Source organism: Maylandia zebra, linkage group LG4 (assembly GCF_041146795.1).
Source record: "Maylandia zebra isolate NMK-2024a linkage group LG4, Mzebra_GT3a, whole genome shotgun sequence".
Lineage (NCBI taxonomy): Eukaryota > Metazoa > Chordata > Actinopteri > Cichliformes > Cichlidae > Maylandia > Maylandia zebra.
In genome coordinates this window covers 32,755,219-32,774,929 of record NC_135170.1, presented here as the reverse complement: position 1 = coordinate 32,774,929, position 19,711 = coordinate 32,755,219, and the positions used below count along the sequence as shown (strand labels likewise).

The 19,711-nt window shown below is 40.2% G+C and overlaps 1 pseudogene across 1 annotated transcript; it reads right to left on the bottom strand.

Moving 5' to 3' along the window:
* Window positions 1-481: 481 nt before the first annotated feature.
* On the bottom strand, window positions 482-8,614 carry LOC112429972 (amine sulfotransferase-like; annotated as a pseudogene). Its single transcript, XR_013098409.1, has 7 exons — window positions 8,454-8,614; window positions 4,331-4,479; window positions 4,038-4,237; window positions 1,620-1,746; window positions 1,160-1,254; window positions 884-1,055; window positions 482-802 (listed from the first exon to the last, which is right to left on the bottom strand). The product of XR_013098409.1 is annotated as an amine sulfotransferase-like (transcript).
* Between the last annotated feature and the right edge of the window lie 11,097 nt (window positions 8,615-19,711).

Below are 19,711 nucleotides of genomic sequence, written 5' to 3'. Positions count from 1 at the left end.
CCTGGTGTTAGTGTTCCCCTGTCTCGTCAGGTTAATCGGGTCCAGCTGTGTCTCCCACCTGTGTGTAATTTCCCAGTGTCTCTCTGTGAACTTATGGTGTGTGTTACCTCTGTTCCTCGTCGCGTTGTCTGTGTTCATACCCTGTGAAATTCCCTGCGTGCTCTCCCTGCTGTTTCTCACTTCGATGTTCAGGTTTGCTACTCCTTGGCTTAGTTTCTCCCAGTTTAGTTCATCCTTAGTTCTGTTTGCCATCTCCACTTTATGTTTGGTATTGTTAATAAATCACCCTCACGTCTGAATAAGTGCTGCATTTGAGTCCTCCTTTCCACCCTTCACACGGCCGCTGACCCGAGCCGTGACAATTTATGTAAAAACATTTCTTATATTTGAAGGTCAAGGCTACTTTCAAAAGCAATGTAATTCAAAAACACAATTAATAGTTAGTGACTATTCAGACATTATGAGAATCCAAAGCACCGTGTACTGACTGATAAACATTTTATTAATGAACGTTGTTGATTTCTGGAATCATGATCTACATGACATGAATCCATCTTGGGTGAACAAACATTAATCTTTTGTTGATGTTTTTTTTATTATTTAAATAGCAGAAAAACACATTTTTATGGTTTTCTGATTAATGCACTTAATGATCAATGCTTTAAAAACTCCTGGGAGACGGGTTTCTCTGCTTATTCCCAGATGAACTTTAAAGGCAAATCACCAAGTTTCTCCCGAAGGACTTGATCCACTCTTTCACTCTGTGCAACAGTCAGTGTGTTCTTCCAGTCTCCAATCTGACCTGTAATGAAGAGAAAAGCACAAAACCTGATACCCTGAAGTCACATTTACCTGCACAGCAGCTGCAGGTCTGTTATGTTACCTTTGCGCAGGAATATTCCACTGAACTCCTCTGGCGGAAAATGCTGATAATTTGCTTTCGAGTCATTCTTCATGTTCTGAAATGTAGCTTTTTCCACAACTTGACTGATAGCAGCTTCAGTCAGGTTTTTCCCTAAGAAGTTGCAGATCTTCTTCACTGATCCTTTCAAGTCCTGAAAGAAAAGCAGGAACACAACAGAAAAAGAACCTTAAACTCTGCCAGATATTTTATTTGAGTTTCCTTAGGAACAACAAAAAATGCGAAGAAACATCTTACCAAAATCATTTCCTCGTAGGTCAGGAAGAGGATGTTGTACTGGTCTCTGTTTAAATACCACTCCCTGACGTGGTCAAACCAGGATGACGCAAAAACTGTGTAGTGGCATAATGCATCCAGTCATTTGACATTGTCATTTAATTGAGTTCACATACAACCCTCATGTCAGAGGAGGAGCTCAAGTGTAAGCTCTGTAGTTACCTACAGCATGACTGCAGGCATGATCAGTCCCCCATGCTAATCATGCAGTGGTAGTGTGCCTCCGAATGTAGTACAGATTTTGTCAATGTGCTCAATCCGCACATGACACACACACACACACACACACAAAACTGGAGTCGGTGCTAAATACTAGCACAGCACCACAAAATCACTGGGTACTAAAGCGCAGGCCCTCTAACAGAGGGTCCACACATAATGATGAATCAATTACTGATTACTATAAAGTGAGGAAACTTACCGTTTCCTGTTATGTACCACTCAAAAAACTGGTCAAAGCTCTCGGGAGTTTCCAGGTCTGCCAGGGCTTTGCTGAAGTGATAAAAAGACACCATGTTGTCCTTTGGATTCCTCATCAAATACACGATCTGATATATATTTAAAAAAAAATTCAGAATATTAACAGTTAGTTACTTAAATGTAAAAATTATAAAAGTCAATAGTTTAAAAAAAAAACAATTTAAAATTTAGGGTCAAAATTTGATTTCAAATAATATCTTTTAAAATATGTTTTAAAGCCTGTACATTTTTATAGCTCTTTTTCTCCTATTTCTACTTGATTTGATGAACCTCTTAGGCTACGTTCACACTGCAGGTCTTAGTGCACAATTCCAATTTTTTGATCAAATCTGATTTTTTTTGTCTGCTTGTTCACACTACAAATAAAATGTGACAGCAAATGCGCTCTAGTGTGAACCCTCAAAGGGGCCTGCATGCGCAAAAGAAGACATCACACACAACACGCTCTGTTTAGACCCAGACCAAACAGTATTGTTTGACAGATGGTCCTTAATATAAAGACTTGTTTCGGACTTTACGTTTCCCAATTTTGCTTTAAGTTATAAAGTTATTTTGTTATTTACAAATGGCCTAATAATGATCCTTATTGCTGTTTTAGAGAGGAGCAATGCTTCAAAGGATAGTTGCAGATTTCTGTCAGAATCTGCAGATTATACAGTACAAATAAAATGTTCACGTTTCTCCAACGTTGTATTCCCAAAAGTTTCACTGGATGGCCAGGAAGCGTTCACAATGTCTTCTTGGGCGCTGATAATTGGCATCTGTCTTGTGTCAGTGACGTAAAAGACGGATTTAATGCGACATGACCATTCAAACAGCAGTCGCTTTCTAAAACATCAGATATGTATCGGATTCAGTACCACATACGAAAGTAACTTAGGTCGGATTTGAAAATGTCGGACTTCTGCTGTTCACACTGTCATACCATGAACGGATATGGGTCGCATAGGGTCAAAAAAGTCGGATTTGATGCGCTTTCGCCTGCAGTGTGAACATAGCCTTACTCTGCAATGACCTCATTGTACGAAAGGAAAAGGACAAAAAAAATATACTGAAATAAAAACACAGAATTGCCAGTCTTGGTAGACGGAGATTGGTCCGCAGCCCGGCTCACACTGCACCCGACCCCTACGGTGAATCCTGCGGGTGGTGGGCCCGCAGGAAGATGGGCCCATGTCCCTCCCCAGGGCCTGGCTCCAGGGCAGGGCCCAGGTAACCCTATCCCGGGCAGGGTGAACTGCTCCCTCTCTGGTTTTTTCATAGGGGACTTCTGAATCGCTCTTTGTCTGGTCCCTCACCCAGAACCAATTTGCCATGGGAGACCCTACCAGGGATAGCCCTGGGATCCTTGGGACACACAAACCCCTCCACCACCGGAAGCCCACCACCATGGGGCGATCGTGGCTCAAGAGTTGAGAGTTGGGAGTTCGCCTTGTAATCGGAAGGTTGCCAGTTCGAGTCCCGGCCCGGACAGTCTCGGTCGTTGTGTCCTTGGGCAAGACCTACCGCCTACTGGTGTTGGCCAGAAGGGCCGATGGTGCGATATGGCAGCCTCGCTTCTGTCAGTCTGCTGTGGGTACAACTTTAGCTTGCCTCCACCAGTGTGTGAGAGTGTGTGTGTGAATGGGTGGATGACTGAGTGTGTAAAGCACTTTGGTCCCCTAGGGGGGACTAGTAAAAGCGCTATACAAATGCAGGCCATTTACCATTTACCACGATAAGGTGGCGATTCGCGGGCATGTCGCACCGGGAGGAGGCCCCGGGGTAGACCCAGGACACGCTGGAGAGATTATATCTCTCGGCCTTGGTTTTCCCCCGGACAAGCTAGAGGAAATGGCTGGGGAGAGGGAGGTCTGGGCTTCTCTGCTTGTTCTGCTGCCCTCGCGACCCGGACCCCGGATAAGCAGAAGAAAATGGACGGATGGAAAAACACAGAATTATTTAAAATAAAACAAATGCTAGTGCTAGCTTTTTGGACCTGGAACCACGTGTTTGTGCAGAAGTCTATGATAAAAATGACCCTCAGATTCCTTGATTTATGATCCCATTACAAAATTGTGTTAGAGGCTCATTGTTTTAAGTCTCACTTGCTTGGGGCACCCTATACACTGTCAAATAAACAACATTTGTTTTGAAAATAATTAAAGATCAACCACTCTATTTTCATTTGCTAGGATTTGCTGGTTTGTAAAAGCTACCAAGTGTCAAAGTGCAAGTCCCAAAAAACTGGACTTCAGTGACCAATAGGTAACATCACAAAAATGTAATTAAACTTAGCAAGTACAAATCTAATTTAATTTGCTCTATTTTTGCAAAAAAAAAAAAACAGAAGAAAATTGAGCTTCTATAAGGTACTGACTTTTGCCTTCTTCTCCTTCACTCCTGGAGGCATGATGTGTTCAGGGAGATGCGAGGTGAAGAGTCGTGGAGAGGGAAGAAGAGTGTAGTCAGCCATCTTGTACTCCAGCCACGGCATCCTCTCCATGTTGTTTGAATATTTAGTCTGATTCCCATCCAGTTCGTGGATGGAAATGATGATCTGCTGAACCCATACAGTGCCTGATGTGGGGAAAGACATTAGAGGTGATCAGTGGATCAGTCTGGCCAGCACAAAACAGCAAATATAAATAATGTATGAAATTTTTCACCAACCTGATTTTGGATAAGTGACAAGGAAGACATCACTGTCTTTTATTTCAAAACTCTCAAGAGAGTCTATGTACTCTGGAGTTGACAGACTGACCACAAAATTGTAGTTTTTATGCTTGAAAACACGGTCTCTGATCTGCTCCATACTGGTTCTACATAAGACAGATAAAAAAATATACACAGGAACGAAAAATCTGTGAGTCACATGGTGTTTGTTGATGCTGGGTGAGCAGTGTTGGGGAGTAAGGGAATACTCTGATTTTGATTGCTGGAAACCCAGACAAAACGTGCAATAAGAAGCTCTAATGTAAGCGTCCTGTTAATGTTGGTGGCGTCAGTTACACAATGGACCCAGAGCCAGAATAACAGGGCCAGCAGTGAACGGGCATGAATGGTTTTCTTACTTCGAAACTAAAACACCACTTCATAAAAAGAAAGGGATGGGCGAAACCTCAGTATCTTTGATGTATTATTGCTGTGTGATTTTTATTACAATTACTGAATGCTACTCGCCACCAAGCTAACATTGTTATCTGGCGTTAGCTGGCGTTAGTTCATAGACTGCAGACTGTTAGGCCATTTCTAAATACTCAAGTACGCCAGTCCTTGTGTTCTTGCTAGTCCAGACTTCATAAGTTTACACGGGAGTCCTCCCGAGAATGCAGTGCGATCGTTCTACAGCAGTGTACTTGATGGCATCACACCTCCAGAGTTTTTACTGCCATCCTCTCTTAATTTAACTGTGGTTAATATTTGCAATGGAAATTATACATGACAAAAAAATTACACATGATGTAGTAGATTTCTTTAAGAAAAAAAAGATAATTTAAAAAAAGAAGCACTTTGGCAAAATTCGCTTTTACGTATCATCTGTTTCATAATGTCTGATAACCTTCATTCAGTTGAGCACAATCCCTCCATGACAGAAACACAAGCTTAACCTCTCTGAATAAACATAGTGCACATGTACGCCTGAATACAAATTAGAATATAACCTGATCATTTTTGATCAGATTATCTCCACATTGTAACATACTGTTTTTAGACTTGATGGATAGCATTAGCAACCTGCTAGCTGCAAATAATCATGTGCAGTTCCACATGATTATCAACAGAGAAAAAGAAAACATATTACTGATACAGAAATAGTTTTCTATATGAGGTCACTGCAAAAAGTGGAGCCTTGCCTAATGTGTCCACCATACTGTTACTCGTTTTACATTAAGATTTTGAAAAAATCTAGTTAGCCTTCAGTAATAGTAAAAAAAAAAATCACATAGCAATAGTACATTCATGTAGTTGTAAAAAACATAACGATAAATCAAATCAAATCACTTTTATTGTCACATCACAAGTGCAGGTACACTGGTACAGTACATGCAAGTGAAATTCTTGTGTGCGAGCTTCACAAGCAACAGAGGTGTGCAAAAAATACAATAACATAAAACAAGTAAAATATAAGAATGGCTAAATCTGAGAGTAATAAATATATGTACAATATAAGAGTGTATGCATTACTGGATGTGTATACTAAATATGTTTTTCTACGTGTGTGTGTGTTTATGTGTGTGTGTATACATATTTTACAAATTAAATAGAGTAAACAATAAATAAAATATCTAAAATATACAGAGGTTGGTAGTTGGATATTGTGTAAAACAAGTGGCATTTATATACAGTGTGGAGTGCATAATGTTGAAGTTCCTGGCCTGGTGGAAAAAGCTGTCAGTAGTAATATAATGGCACTTTTTTTTGCTCAGGACCTTCTTGCTGTGCGGCCACAGTGCTAACCACCGTGCCACCATGCTGCCAAATAACAGGTATCCCTTTAGAAATAAACAGTGATACTTCTAAAAACCGTGTATTCCCACACAGCATTTAATTTAACTAGTTTAGGAAGATTTCACTTTTTCTAATAGTTTCACAGGCTAATAGTTTTTAAACAGAATACCACAAACAACATGTATCCCTTTAGAAATAAACTGTGATACTTCTAAAAGCACATATTCACACCTAGCCACACTAGCACTGTATCAACCCCCAATGTTCCTTTAATGCAACTAGCCCTATAATTATCTACTAGTCACAAATACACTGCAACAGTAAGACTTGTTGATTACACATAGATGAGTTAACTACTTTAGGAGCATTTTACTTTTTTCTTTAGCGCTCCGAAAAGACACAGAGGCTAATAGCTTTAAATAGAGCACCACAAACAACAGGTATTCCTTTAGAAATAAACTTTTCTTGTGTTACTTCTAAAAACTACAGATTCTTAACTCTGCAACAGTTAGACAGAGGGGGTTACAGTTAGGCCCCCAACAGTCAGCAAAAGAAGTCATGAAACAATAAAAGAGGCTCCCTTATCAAGAGCATCCCAGCACTCTCACATCCCAACTGTAGTTCCCTTACAAACAGTTCCATTATCTTATCTTATCATGTCAGAGGTCAACTGAAACCATGACCAACCCCCGGGGGGTAATGACACCTCCTAGTGGTCTGGTCTAACCCTTATACATATAAAGACTCTTTCATCATTTGGAACATCAACAGAGTGACCTAAGGAACACAGACACCTCTAACTAAGGAGTGCATGATGACGTCGGTATCAACCATCACGAACAGCTGGAACATCATCCAAGCCACAGCCGCTCTAGGTACGTCTACAGGTGTATGCACCCGATGCACTCATCGTAAAAAGCAATGCTTGCAACCCATCACCTGGTGATGTTGGCGCTAAACGCCTTTCTACAGGAAACATGCTACGGATGTCGAACAGCTCATCCCAGTCAGGTGCAACACTGCTGTTTGCTCGAACTGCCCGAATATTACTTTGACACCTACTACGACGATGTGATGCTGAGGCTCAAGACATTCCGATTCATCCCCACCATATGCCTGTTTGTACGCGCATACACAAACGATGGGACTAAAACACAATTCAGCAGGATTGCAGAACACACCATGACTGAACTGAGATCATCACAACATATAGTATGTGCAATTAACGACAATATTGCACAGCTGATAGAAGCAAGTCATTATGCCCGTTGTGTTAAACCAGCCATGCTTCGCATGATTGGTAACTACTGGGTTGGGAGATACCTGGTTTAATGTATGCTGTTCAGTATTCATTGTCTGTGTGAATGAAATAAAAAGACATGTTAACACCAACATCTTAGTCATTTTTGCTTATACGACTTTGCTTATACAATACAGAAAAGCAACAATACAGCTTGTTTCTCTGCTCCAAGACATCAGAGGGCCTTTCACACGGTAAGCATGTCTGTTATACCCAGTGCATAAATGTCTGTATGTCGGCGCTGATTATTCAAACCCTGTTTAAAATGTGATACATATGTTGTCCAAAAACAATTCCTCTAAATTTGCAAAGTTACTGATTTAAAAATATATTTTCGAATTTTTAGTTGCATGTCAAACATATGATAGACTCTTGAGCATGTTTATATAGCTACATTCACAATGGTATAACCATGCTAAATAAAAGATGCCCAAGCACCAATGCACTCTAATGCAAGCCTCTAAACTGTATGTTGATAAGTGCATGAAGTGTACCTCTACCTCTATAGCTGAAAACAGTTTGTATCTGCACTCTGAAGGTCTGCTGAATTGTTTTTAATATGGCACTTTTTTATGAACTGCAGATGATGAAATCCTCTTTATTGGAGATAGTGTCCTTAAGCTACTGTTGCTCATACTTACTGAGTTCCCTAGCTACCTCCTTACTATGTCAGTAAACGTTTTGAAAAGGAAAGTGTTGTAGATTTAAAGAAACAACCTAATTGAAGCAAAGGCAAAAAATTGGAATGAATTTTATGTGACCACTCATATTAAAGTCAACAACAAGTGAAAATCCAAAAACGGCTCCAATCCTTTATATTAATGATCTCCCCCTCTCTCTGTGTGTGTGTGTGTGTGTGCCCTCACAGAAGGAAGTTCACAGCAGGAGCTTTTCTCAAACGCATTACCAATCAGTTTTTTTACAAGAAGTGTAGTTCATACAACAATAAATGGTAAATGGCCTGTATTTATATAGTGCTTTTACTAGTCCCTAAGGATCCCAAAGCGCTTGATCCATCACAGCTGATTTAAATGGATAAATTACCTTCTCAACATGTCTTGAAGTTCTCCAGAGGCCTGGTAATGAACTAATCATGTGATTCAGGTGTGTTGACCCAGGGTGAGATGCATTTGAAGTGGTTAATCCATTAGGGTCTGGAAAAAATAAACATAAAATCCTGGCAGTGTACATGACTCTAGGTGAGATCTTACCACATAACCGGTCCTCTGTTGATGCAATGCAACTTGTTCTGCTTTCCAAGGACACTGACTTCAAAACTTTTGTCCATAACAAAGTTTTTTCCAGTCTTATTGCAGACCTTAAAGATATGGAAGAGACAGGGGTTCTGGTAGAGGATGGAACCATAATGAAGGCAGCTTTGATAGCCATCTTAGGAGACAATCTGGGCTCCCACTGCATAGGTGGTTTCACTGAGAATTTCAGCTGCAGCAAACATTTTTGCAGATAATGCTTAATTGACAGGGAAAGCTTTATCAATGATCCACTATCACTTGGACAAAAAAGAACAGCTGATAACTATAAAGACAGTGTTGAGGTCCTATCTACAAGTTACCACTTGGTTGTGAATGGAATTAAATTTGACTCTGTGTTTAATTCACTGAAGTCTTTCCATGTGTGCTCTGGGTTACCTCCATGTTTGGGCCATGATTTATTTGAAGGAGTGGTTTCCAGTGACTTGTCGCTTTGTATTGATACCCTTGTGCAAGTGGAAGGGCATTTCACATACAACCAGTTAACAGAGGTGTGGACTCGAGTCACATGACTTGGACTCGAGTCAGACTCGAGTCATTAATTTTATGACTTTAGACTTGACTTGAAAAAATGTTCTAAGACTTGTGACTTGACTTGGACTTTTACACCAATGACTTGGGACTTGAATTGGACTTGAACCGGTTTACTTGAAAAGACTTGATATTTCACCCCAAATATAAAATTTAACATGCATATTATATAGAGATTGAAAATGTGACGTCATTCACGGGTAGAACCGCAAAGGATTCTGGGAACTCGTGGCAAGCGGTACTAGCGCACGCAGGCTTTCAATTAAAATCAGTCACACAGCGATAAAAAGAAACACAAAAATGTCAAGAAGCTGTTGTATTATTAACTGCAATAGCCGGTCGCATGACAGCCACGGGAAGCCGACGGGTAAAGAGATCGGTTGTTATCGGATTACGTCGTGGAAGAGAAATTGTTCGAGCCATGTTTCCGAAGTAACAAAGAGGCGACTGGATTGCAGCCATTCAAAGATCAAATATAACGTCCTAGAACACTCCAGCTCACAGGTTAGTCTGCTCCAAGCATTTACACAAAGGTCAGTCTGCTGTTGTAGTTAATGCGTCATTTTTCTTAACATAATTGGTGATATAGGTTACAAGCAAGTCTGGCGCTGAACAGAAATTGTCGCGCTATGCTCCTTTGTTTATTGTGCATAAATAGTGAATTATCCTGATACAATATTGCGTTTCGCTTCTGTTATTATGGTACATTGACAAAAACACATACTTTTATTCACAGGATAAAACAGGTTTTTTGTATCACTAATTGCCCAGTACGATTACAGCATACAATATTATTGTCACTGCTACATTTCTGTGATGCTACCAGAAATTATTTCCACTACTAATTAATTACCGTTGAGCTCAAAGGTTATATTAATAAACGGTTAACGAATGTGTATTTATGAAGACAATTTGTGAGACTGGTAAACTTATGATACGTACGATGGTCTTTCGTTCTACACGGTGCATTTCAAGGTCCTGCACCCATCCGTCGGTAAACTGTACCTGGGCTTGTTGCAGTGACCTGAAGTTACTAAACTTCATGAGTGTATGCACTCACTCCAAGAACCGTATAATTATAAATATGCATATAAATATGCTAAGATGAGATAGCTGACTTCATCTAACTAGCAAATGTTTTCCAGGCTACGTTGGTGATACAGTTTTTTTTAATGTGTATGATATTTTTGTCATGCGATTTTAAAGCTGGTCCTACAACCGCATCCAAGAATAACATGCAGCGTATCTCAGAACTGTCGGTGAAAATTATTCTTGGAGCTAGGTTTAATTGAGCTGCATTTTAAAGAGGTGCAATTTCACAATTTGTGTATATTTTCTAAGTTCACTATTTTGTATGTGTTGAGAAAAACACAGATTTTAAAATTACATGGTCTAATATTTACATTTAGCATATAACTGCAACATTATTTTTTCGTTTGTTTTTTTTAAAGACTCGAAAGGACTTGAAATTCAAAGTTTCAGACTTGTGACTTGACTCGGACTTTTACACCAGTGACTTGAGACTCGACTCTGACTTGCCTGACATTACTTGAGACTTGACTTGAGACTTGAGGATAAAGACTTGAGACTTACTTGAGACTTGCAAAACAATGACTTGGTCCCACCTCTGCCAGTTAAACAGAGCAATTGTACAGTTCAAACACGTAGGAAGTGATGCTTTAAGTAAGCCATGTGGGGTGAAAACAGGGCAGAGGCTGGGGGAGTTCAGCAGCACAGAACTGGTGTCTTCTGCGACTTCTGCCTCTGTACATTGGTGGAAAGATAAAACATCCTGTGGATAGTGAGGTTTGGTAGTTATGCCTTAAACTTAGAGACATTGTTGATCTTGTATGTTCCCCCAAAATAAGTCACAATGACATTGCCTACCTAAAGATACTGATAGAGGACTATATACATCTGCGACACAGTAGGTTTCCTGACAACGCTTTAAAAGCTAAACATCACTATTTGTTACATTATGCAGAGCTTATCCTTCACTTTGGACCACTCATTTGTTTGTGGACCCTTAGATTTGAGAGCAAGCACTCATATTTCAAAGCATGTACAAAAACAGTGCACAAGTTTGTCAACTTATGCAAGACTGTGACAGAACGGCATCAGTTACTGCAGTCCTACCTCTCAGTGAGCCAACTGTTTCCACCTACAGTTCAAAGAACTGTCATTCAAGAAGCTGTGGCAAAAGCAGGCTGCACTAATCAGACCACTTTGGATGTGTCAGCAGTTGTCTACAAAGGTACCAAGTATGTCGAAGGCTATGTTTCCATTGTAGATGACACTGATGATGGCTTGGTTTTTGGGAAGATAGCTGTTATACTTGTTAATGATTCTGAATTGTACTTTGTGCTCGAGTTGCATCACTCAGTACTTCTCACTGACCTTGGACTTCACTACTTACACTTTAATTGTCACATGTATTGGCTCACCCTACAAATCAATGAACTCAGTCCACAAAGCAAGATCAGGGTTCAGTGCAGGTCAGTCAAGTTCCTTCACACCACACACGCTCATCCATGTCCTTGTGGACCCTGCTTTGTGCATTGATTTGGTGGTGTGAGCCAGTATTTTGGACAAAGTTTATATAAAGGCAGAAGTGTGGGGCTTGATATTATATTTATTACAATTCAGTTTATTTGTAAGGTGCCAACTTCACATTGTAGGTTTAAGACCCTACAAAAAATAACTAAGAAAACCCAACACTTGAGTATATGTTGTCTGGCATGATATGGATATGACATAATATCGTTATTGTTTGTACAACCATCTGAGAAAATACATGTATTACATAGTTTAGTAAAAACAAGTGCTTCCTCAATGAAAATATGTTTTCAGTTCTTTTCAGTTTTTGACTTTGGAAATGTGTATTTCTGCAGAGGAAAATCAGAACAGAAATGAAAAAGTGGTGTGAAGCACATGAATTATATTTTGTGTGTGTGTGTGTATATATATATATATGTGTGTGTGTGTGTTTTTATATAAAAATACATATAAATGAATAAATGATACTTTTTTTTTCATACAATACAATTTTTTTTTTGGAACCCTCCAGTCTCTTACAGTATGTTACTGTTTCCTGAAATTACGGTAAATTACAACCTGCTCAACAGTAAATGACCGCCTGTAGGAACACGGTATCCTCTAACAGAGATGAATATTTTTGGTACTGATGATGCGTGTTAACGGTAAGTTACTGGTAAATATGTTGCAGTTAATTACCTTGCAGTGGGCTTACAGTGACATACCATGAATAAACGGTAGTATACCAATTTCTTAATCACTGTATGATGTTACTTTGTTGATGTAATTTACGACATAACGACATAAAAAAAAAAAAGCTACAGTGCGTTACCATAATTTGTCCAAGAGTATTATACCACAACAGCAAAAAACTGTATCATCCTGCAGAACGGTAAGATATCGTAACACGGCGTCACCGTATGACGCTGGCAACAGTGACGCCAATATGTTACCACAAAGTGGAGACAAAAAGTCTAACACTGTACTATAGGAATCTGTATTTAAAATCAAATCTTATCAGAATTCTTGCTTGAAAATTTGAGTGCTTCATCCAGAATGAAACCTGTATTTAAGACTCAATGCTACTGAACCAACCAGAAAGCCAGTGCCAAAAACAACGCGAGTGCACATTTGCACTGTTTGAATGTGACTCTCAGATTAAGAAATGTGTTAAAATGTGTTACACTAAACACAAGCAGTACAGAAGAAAAGGTTGATCCAATCAAAAATATATTATTGTGAATGTAATATTGTAAATGACGGACATTGAACAACTGGTTTTACAGTTGTTCAATATGGGAATATTTCAGAGAAGTAGAATTTCTCTATCACGCATCTTATGAAGGACTTCATATCACCAATGCAGGCAACTCTACTTGAAATAGAATAATTAGCTATGGCACAGACAGAACTGATAAGATTAAGTCAGCAAACAGTACTATAAGGAGGAAATCATAAACCTAAAAAGAAATTTAACTGGTAAGAAAATCATTCAACAGTCCAAAGCATTCTCATATTGCTGACCTGATCTCAAAGCATATTCACCAAAAAGTCTAGATGCATGCTCAGCCCTTCAGTTAAGGAAATCTCTAAAAAGTTGATTCTCTTCATCAGGACGTAGCATTTTCAAATTTGCATAATGATTGAAATTTCAGTCATTATGCAAAAGTACTGTTCAACAAGTGGAAGCATGCAGTCAGCTTAGACTGAGAAATCACTTGGATGAGTGAAAAAACATTTCCCCCACCAGGAAAGGTTACGTATAGATAAAAAGTCAACTTTTTTGAGATATTCACCAAGAAGTTGGACACTGGCAAAGGCACTGCACTCACACTTTCAAGCAATTCACCCACTCCAGACTCTTCTCCTATAAATGCTATTTAATAAACACTCATAATTGCAATTATCATAGTCCCATTAGGAGCAATGTTAGACTTTTTTTAAATTTATTTACATTAAATTGCAATTAATATGAATTACTGAAATAATTTACTCCAAATACTCCTTGGTCATGCCTCTGCGGTTTATCTGAAATGGTAAAACACTTCCCATTCTCCGAACCACATTCTCAGTGTCCTAAGCTTTTTTAATAAATCAGTCTTTTTGCAAAACATTGAACAGTTTTAACAGCACCTGTAACCGGAAGGTCGCCGGTTCGATCTTGGACAAGACACTTTACCCTACCGCCTACTGGTGTTGGCCAGAGGGGCCGATGGCGCGATATGGCAGCCTCACTTCTGTCAGTCTGAATGAATAGTGGCATTGTAAAGCGCTTTGGGTGCCTTGAAAAGCGCTATATAAATCCAATCCATTATTATTATGTTAAACACAATTTAGTAACTCATAGTAAATCATTAAAACCACTATGACTCACTAAAGCACATGTGTGCAGTGACAGCCAGGTTGAGTCAGAGGTTGATAAACAACAAAGCATCGAAACAGTCTGATAATATATGTAAACAAGTTCTCAAGACAGAAAACTACAAAAAGAAATTCACCTGAACCTGCATTACTTTTAGAACCAGTTTAACAGTAGAAAGGTAAGTGTTGTATTACCTGGGTGTTTGCAGCAAGACCAATAGAGTGAATGACCCCTACACCTCTTATCATCATGCACATGCTTTGAGCCTCCACAATCCTCCACAACATTGCCACAGCATTATTTGCTGAAAAGATAACCTGGAGAGTCCAAAGTGCTGTTTTCTCTCTGATATTGTTAGACCTTCAGAGAGTCACAGATCTCCAACTCTGGCCCTGATGAACTGGGAGACTTTACACTCAGCCTACTTCTACAACCACCTCTAGATTACTTGATTCTACTTCATAATTACTTCATTAATTATTTGGAACTAAATATGGTACACTGATAGCAGAGGGAGGGGGCAAGTTTTGAACTAGCTCAAGAAACCGTGTCAAATCTGCTCAATTAATAGTTCGTTGATGGAAAGAAAATGCATTTGCATCATGTATCATGTATCATGATCAATCAAGTCCGTGCAAGTAGGAACCTCACCAAACAAACAGCAATACAAAATCAGTTCTGACAGCTCATTGCATTTATCTACCGGCAAATGAGACAGGAATTTATCCAGAATACAAAGAGACTGAAATTTTTTCAAATGACCAAACTGTCATCAGGCTCTGGTATTTCATCAATTTCAGAAAATTACGGAAGTGAAGAAACAAACAAGGGTGAACGGTGTCCTTAACACACCGACTAGAATTTTGGTCACTTGCATAATACGGTTTGAGTAAGTTTACATGACAGCGCTGAACCAACTTTTTTCATTTTAGGGTTGAAAGTAATTTAGATCAAAAGTTTCTCATTAAGGACCTGTGAGGGCCTGTAAATGGGGGACGATACAGAGATGCCACAACTGGCAAAAAGGCTGAAACTTGGTCCCCACAACAAAACTGACAACTGGCAATCCCAGCTACAAGCAATGAAAGTCTAAATCCATTTACAAACTCAACCAAGTTTTTTAGGTGGCTCGGAATAAACCCCTTTATTTTTTATTACAGCCAAGGGCCGACGCACACTATGTCAAAACCCAAGCTCATTAGGGCTGAAACCTATGTTTTCTTTCAGCCAAAATCAGCCATGGAAGACCCTCTTCCCAGTCTCTACTAAGCTTTATACAATAGGTACGCTAAAGAGACTTTAGCATCTGGGGAAACCTTTCCAGAGCACCCTGTCTTTGTGCATGGTATCTTGATGACCAATTATGGTTTATGTGCAGGGTTTACAAAACTTCGGCGAACATGTGAGATGAAAAATTTGAACTCTGACCACTCACACCGAAACAAACTGAGTTAGAGCTGTCACCAATGCCTTGCTCGTCACTGACCTCAGTGGATATCCAGCAGGAATTTTGGTACTTTGACACATCACTGCAAGAAGATACTTATTTCCAGATGTTGAGGGCAGCAAAGGACCCACACAGTATAGAACAAGATGTTCAAAAGGTTCCAATATCAGAAGAATAAGTTGTAATGGTGCTAGCTTAATGGTTTGATGAGCTTATGCAAAGGAACAGGGAGGGTGGTAAAACCCCTCCCACTACTGAGGAGGCAGTCACCTGTGTCAGACTCCTTTGAGAAGGGCAGCACACTATACAGGTTCACTATATAGGAGTCATAGTCTCCTGAATCACTCAGAATTTAAACTGGGACTTTATCCCCACTTCCCACCAAGAAAACAAAAACATCCCTAATAAAAGGACTATAGCATCCCAAACAGCAGGAATTAACAAAACATCATCAGGCATTTTGCACATGTAACTCATGTAACAGGTGCAGAGGCTGCAGCCGGTTTAATATAAGATGTAATTCTTGTGGTTTTGGCCTGCAACCTTGCAAATTCTGCCTTCCAGGGACCTTTCATGACAGTAATTGCAGGCATTGGTTTTATCAGACTTTTGTCAAGCTTAGAATCGAATTTAAATGAACGAACCTTACCTGACCTTGAGTGATTACCCACAACAACCGAACCAGAACCTCTCCTCACACTGTCTGCTGTCTTTACTTTTCACGCTGGAATATTACTCTTACGGAAGAGTGCAAACTCATCTGCCGGTGTTCCAGATTAACTGGTGTCACAGATTAACTGGTAACGGTCAAACAGATGTGTAGTAGACATCAAACCAGGAAATAAACAGTTAATATTTCATCTGTGACATTTGTCAGGTTCATTTAAACACACTCCGTCAATCCTATTGCTCCTGACCAAGTTGTGTCAACTAGCTCCAGCTGTGGCCAAGTGCCATAGCCTACAGCCAAATTAACATCTGACTTGCATCTGCACCTGGCTCTATCACCACGTTTTAATTCCCGTTTCATGCAAAATAAATTTTTAGCTTTTAATGTTTTAGGTTCCTGCATCTTGCAAATAAGCCTTTAAACTAAATTAAATGGTACTAAGTATTTATTTTTGGCCTACATCAGTAAAAAATGACAAATTATATACATAAAGTTCTAAAATCACTACTCCTAATGTTCATGATTATTTAAAAAAAATTTTTCCATAACAAAGAATTATGTCATAAACAAATATTATGCATTAATATTTGACTAGTGTTGTAACATCACATTCTATTAGCATAGTCTGCTGTTTCTTTTCTCTGGAAATAAACACTTGGGGTCAAAAAAGATAATATAGATCGACACAGCTGGCGAGAGCTGGTAGTTATATACAGTATATGTAACTTATACCCACATAGCAAGCATGTCTGGCCTGCATCTGGTATCAAGCGAGTACTGCTGGTTGACTTCTGGTATGATAAGACGTATTTCATCCAGATATGGGCCAGGCCTGGCATAGATGGCACAATTTATGTTCCTGTTTTCCTATTTTAGTTAGAAGAGCCAAATGCCACGTTGCAATACTATACTGCTATAGTAGCCAATGTTTCAAATGCAGATTTGACAGGTTTGTGAGTGTACACTTTATCCAAAACCTAGTGACGATTTACTCATGCTTACCTCTGAGTGGCTGCAGTTTAGGCAGTAGAGCAGGTCACCTGCTGATCTGATGGTTAATGGTTTGATTCCTGGCTCCTCCAGTCTGTAAGAGTGTATGTACAGCTCTGTCCCAATCCAGCGACCACACGCTTTGTAGTGCGCGTTTGTAGATCGATTACGTCACAGCGACGCGCCGAAGGGAGTCCCAATTCGAAGTGTACTCCAAATGCGATCGACAAATGCGGTTAATTTTCCCAAATTTGAAGAGTGGGTCCGGTGTAGACTTCGTGGTCCCGTGTATCCCAGTATTCCTGGGTGTGGATATTTCTTCAGGAAAGAAGGTGGAGCGGCCGAAGAGTAAACTTTCAAAAGTTAGTACTGAATATGATGTCACTTATTTATGTGCACAGCAAATTCTGGTCTTTGGAATAAACTCTCTGGGAGTTCAGATTAACTACATTTTATGGCAAGCCGTTAGAGTCATAAATCGCCACTTTCCTAACCCGTTTGGTTAAGAAATGGCGTAAAAAAAACGCCGTTTAATTATTCAAAACGCCGAAAAAAGCGGCGTTCTGTTCCGACAAACGCCGCTTTTTCCGCCACTCGGATGGTGCCCTGAACGCACCATCCGAGTGACGTAAAAAGCGGCGTTCAAAGACAGACGGAAACGCCGTTTTTTACGTTACTCGGCACAAAACGCCGTTTTTATGCATCTTTGAACGGCGTTTTTTACGGCGTTCTCTGCCAGCTATAACGGCGTTTAAAACGGCGTTTTATTGAAATTATGCAGGGCACTCCCCATGGTTCCCTCATCCAATTACTTTCAACTCATTTCACCCAATCAAAGAAGAGGAAGTGCAGACCACACTAATGCATCACCGATTCACCTTGCTGCTAAGTGATTGCCTATTCAGTACCAGTGCTTGTCACAGTATTCACTTGTATTATAATCCCACTATGCATTTTGATGTGTTTAAGGCATGATCGAGCAAACAAACGACAGAATACTTTTTCTGAAACCTTAACTGTGTTACCTGTTATGGCAGCTAACAGGTAATGAGCAGAGCTAGCTCTGCTCATTTCTGAGCTTCTTTCTTATTTTCCTCTTTACTTCTCTTAACCTTTAACTTATGTTTTAGCAATCAGATCCTGCCATCTTGCATTACCGCTTCGTGCTAGTTATGTTGACTTTTCTCTTCTTTTGTCTCCACTTTTTTCACCCGTGTTTGGACACTCGGCGCATGGCTCCTTTGTTTACATTAGGGATCAGCTGTTAGCGCTGCGCCCTGCAGCTGCGCTACCGGCAGACAGACCCTACATCCCCAGTGAGGGAAGAAACGGGGGTGATGTCTCCCGAGGACACCTCACACACCATCTCTCCTTCCTGTAATCACTTTAAATGTGAGATCGCTCCCTGATATGATTGAGGAGCTAATGACGCTAACCCGGTCACAGTGGCAGTATCCCGGTACTCCCTCTGTGAGTAGGCTGCCCGGCTTCCAGCTGCTGCGGGCGGACAAGACGAGAGACAGCGGTGAGAGGAAAGGAGGGAGGCTGGCAGTGTTTGTTAAAGACGGTTGTGGTATCTCTGGGCACATCGCTGTGAAAGAACAACTCTGCAACACAGACATTGCGCTATTAGCGGTTAGCATCCGTGGAGGTAGCCTGTGACTCTCTGTGGTCCGCAGACTGCAAACGCAATCTCCGAGAGCTCTTCTTCTAATATCAGGGGACTTTAATCATGTCTCGCTGGACTCCACACTGCCCACCTTCACCCAGTATGTGACCTGCCCCACCGTAGGCAATAAAACATTGTACTTAATGTATGCCAATGAAAAAGTGGCATACAGTTCATCACCTCCCCCTGCCCAGGGAAGATCCGATCGTAACCGAGTGCGTCTTGTCCCTGTGTGTGCAGCCCTTACTGTGCAGGGAGCCACTAATCACCCACGCAGTGCAGAGATGGTCCGCGGAGGGCATATAAATAAATAATAAAAGCAAGTAAATGACAGTATGCTCTTTCTGAAACAAACGGGTTAGGAAAGTGGCGATTTATGGCTCTAACGGCTTGCCATACCGTTTGGGGCGTTTTATTCGCGTCCATCGCGTTCGGTGTGAACACACCGTAAGGCTGTCAACGATCACGATTAACGCAATTAAAATTTTTAACGCAATCAACAAACTTTGGACAAATTGCCCGAAATGCGTCACTTTACAAACGGTGCCCCATAAGTAGGCATGATTAATGGGCAAAAGAGTGTATGTTCTGATGTTTTTGTTGATCTAGTGTTTTAGAAACTCGTCCAAGTCTAAAACCACACAAAAGATACTGTCAAACTGTCCCATGGCCAGGGGTGGATCTAGAGAACTTTTATGAGGGTGGCTTGGAAATCAAATTGGGTGGCAAAATCAAAGCCTTTGTTTTTAAGCATATATGCTGGTGTTACAAATGGTTAAAATGATTCAAATGCAGTAAGTATACAATGTTTCATACATATATAGTCT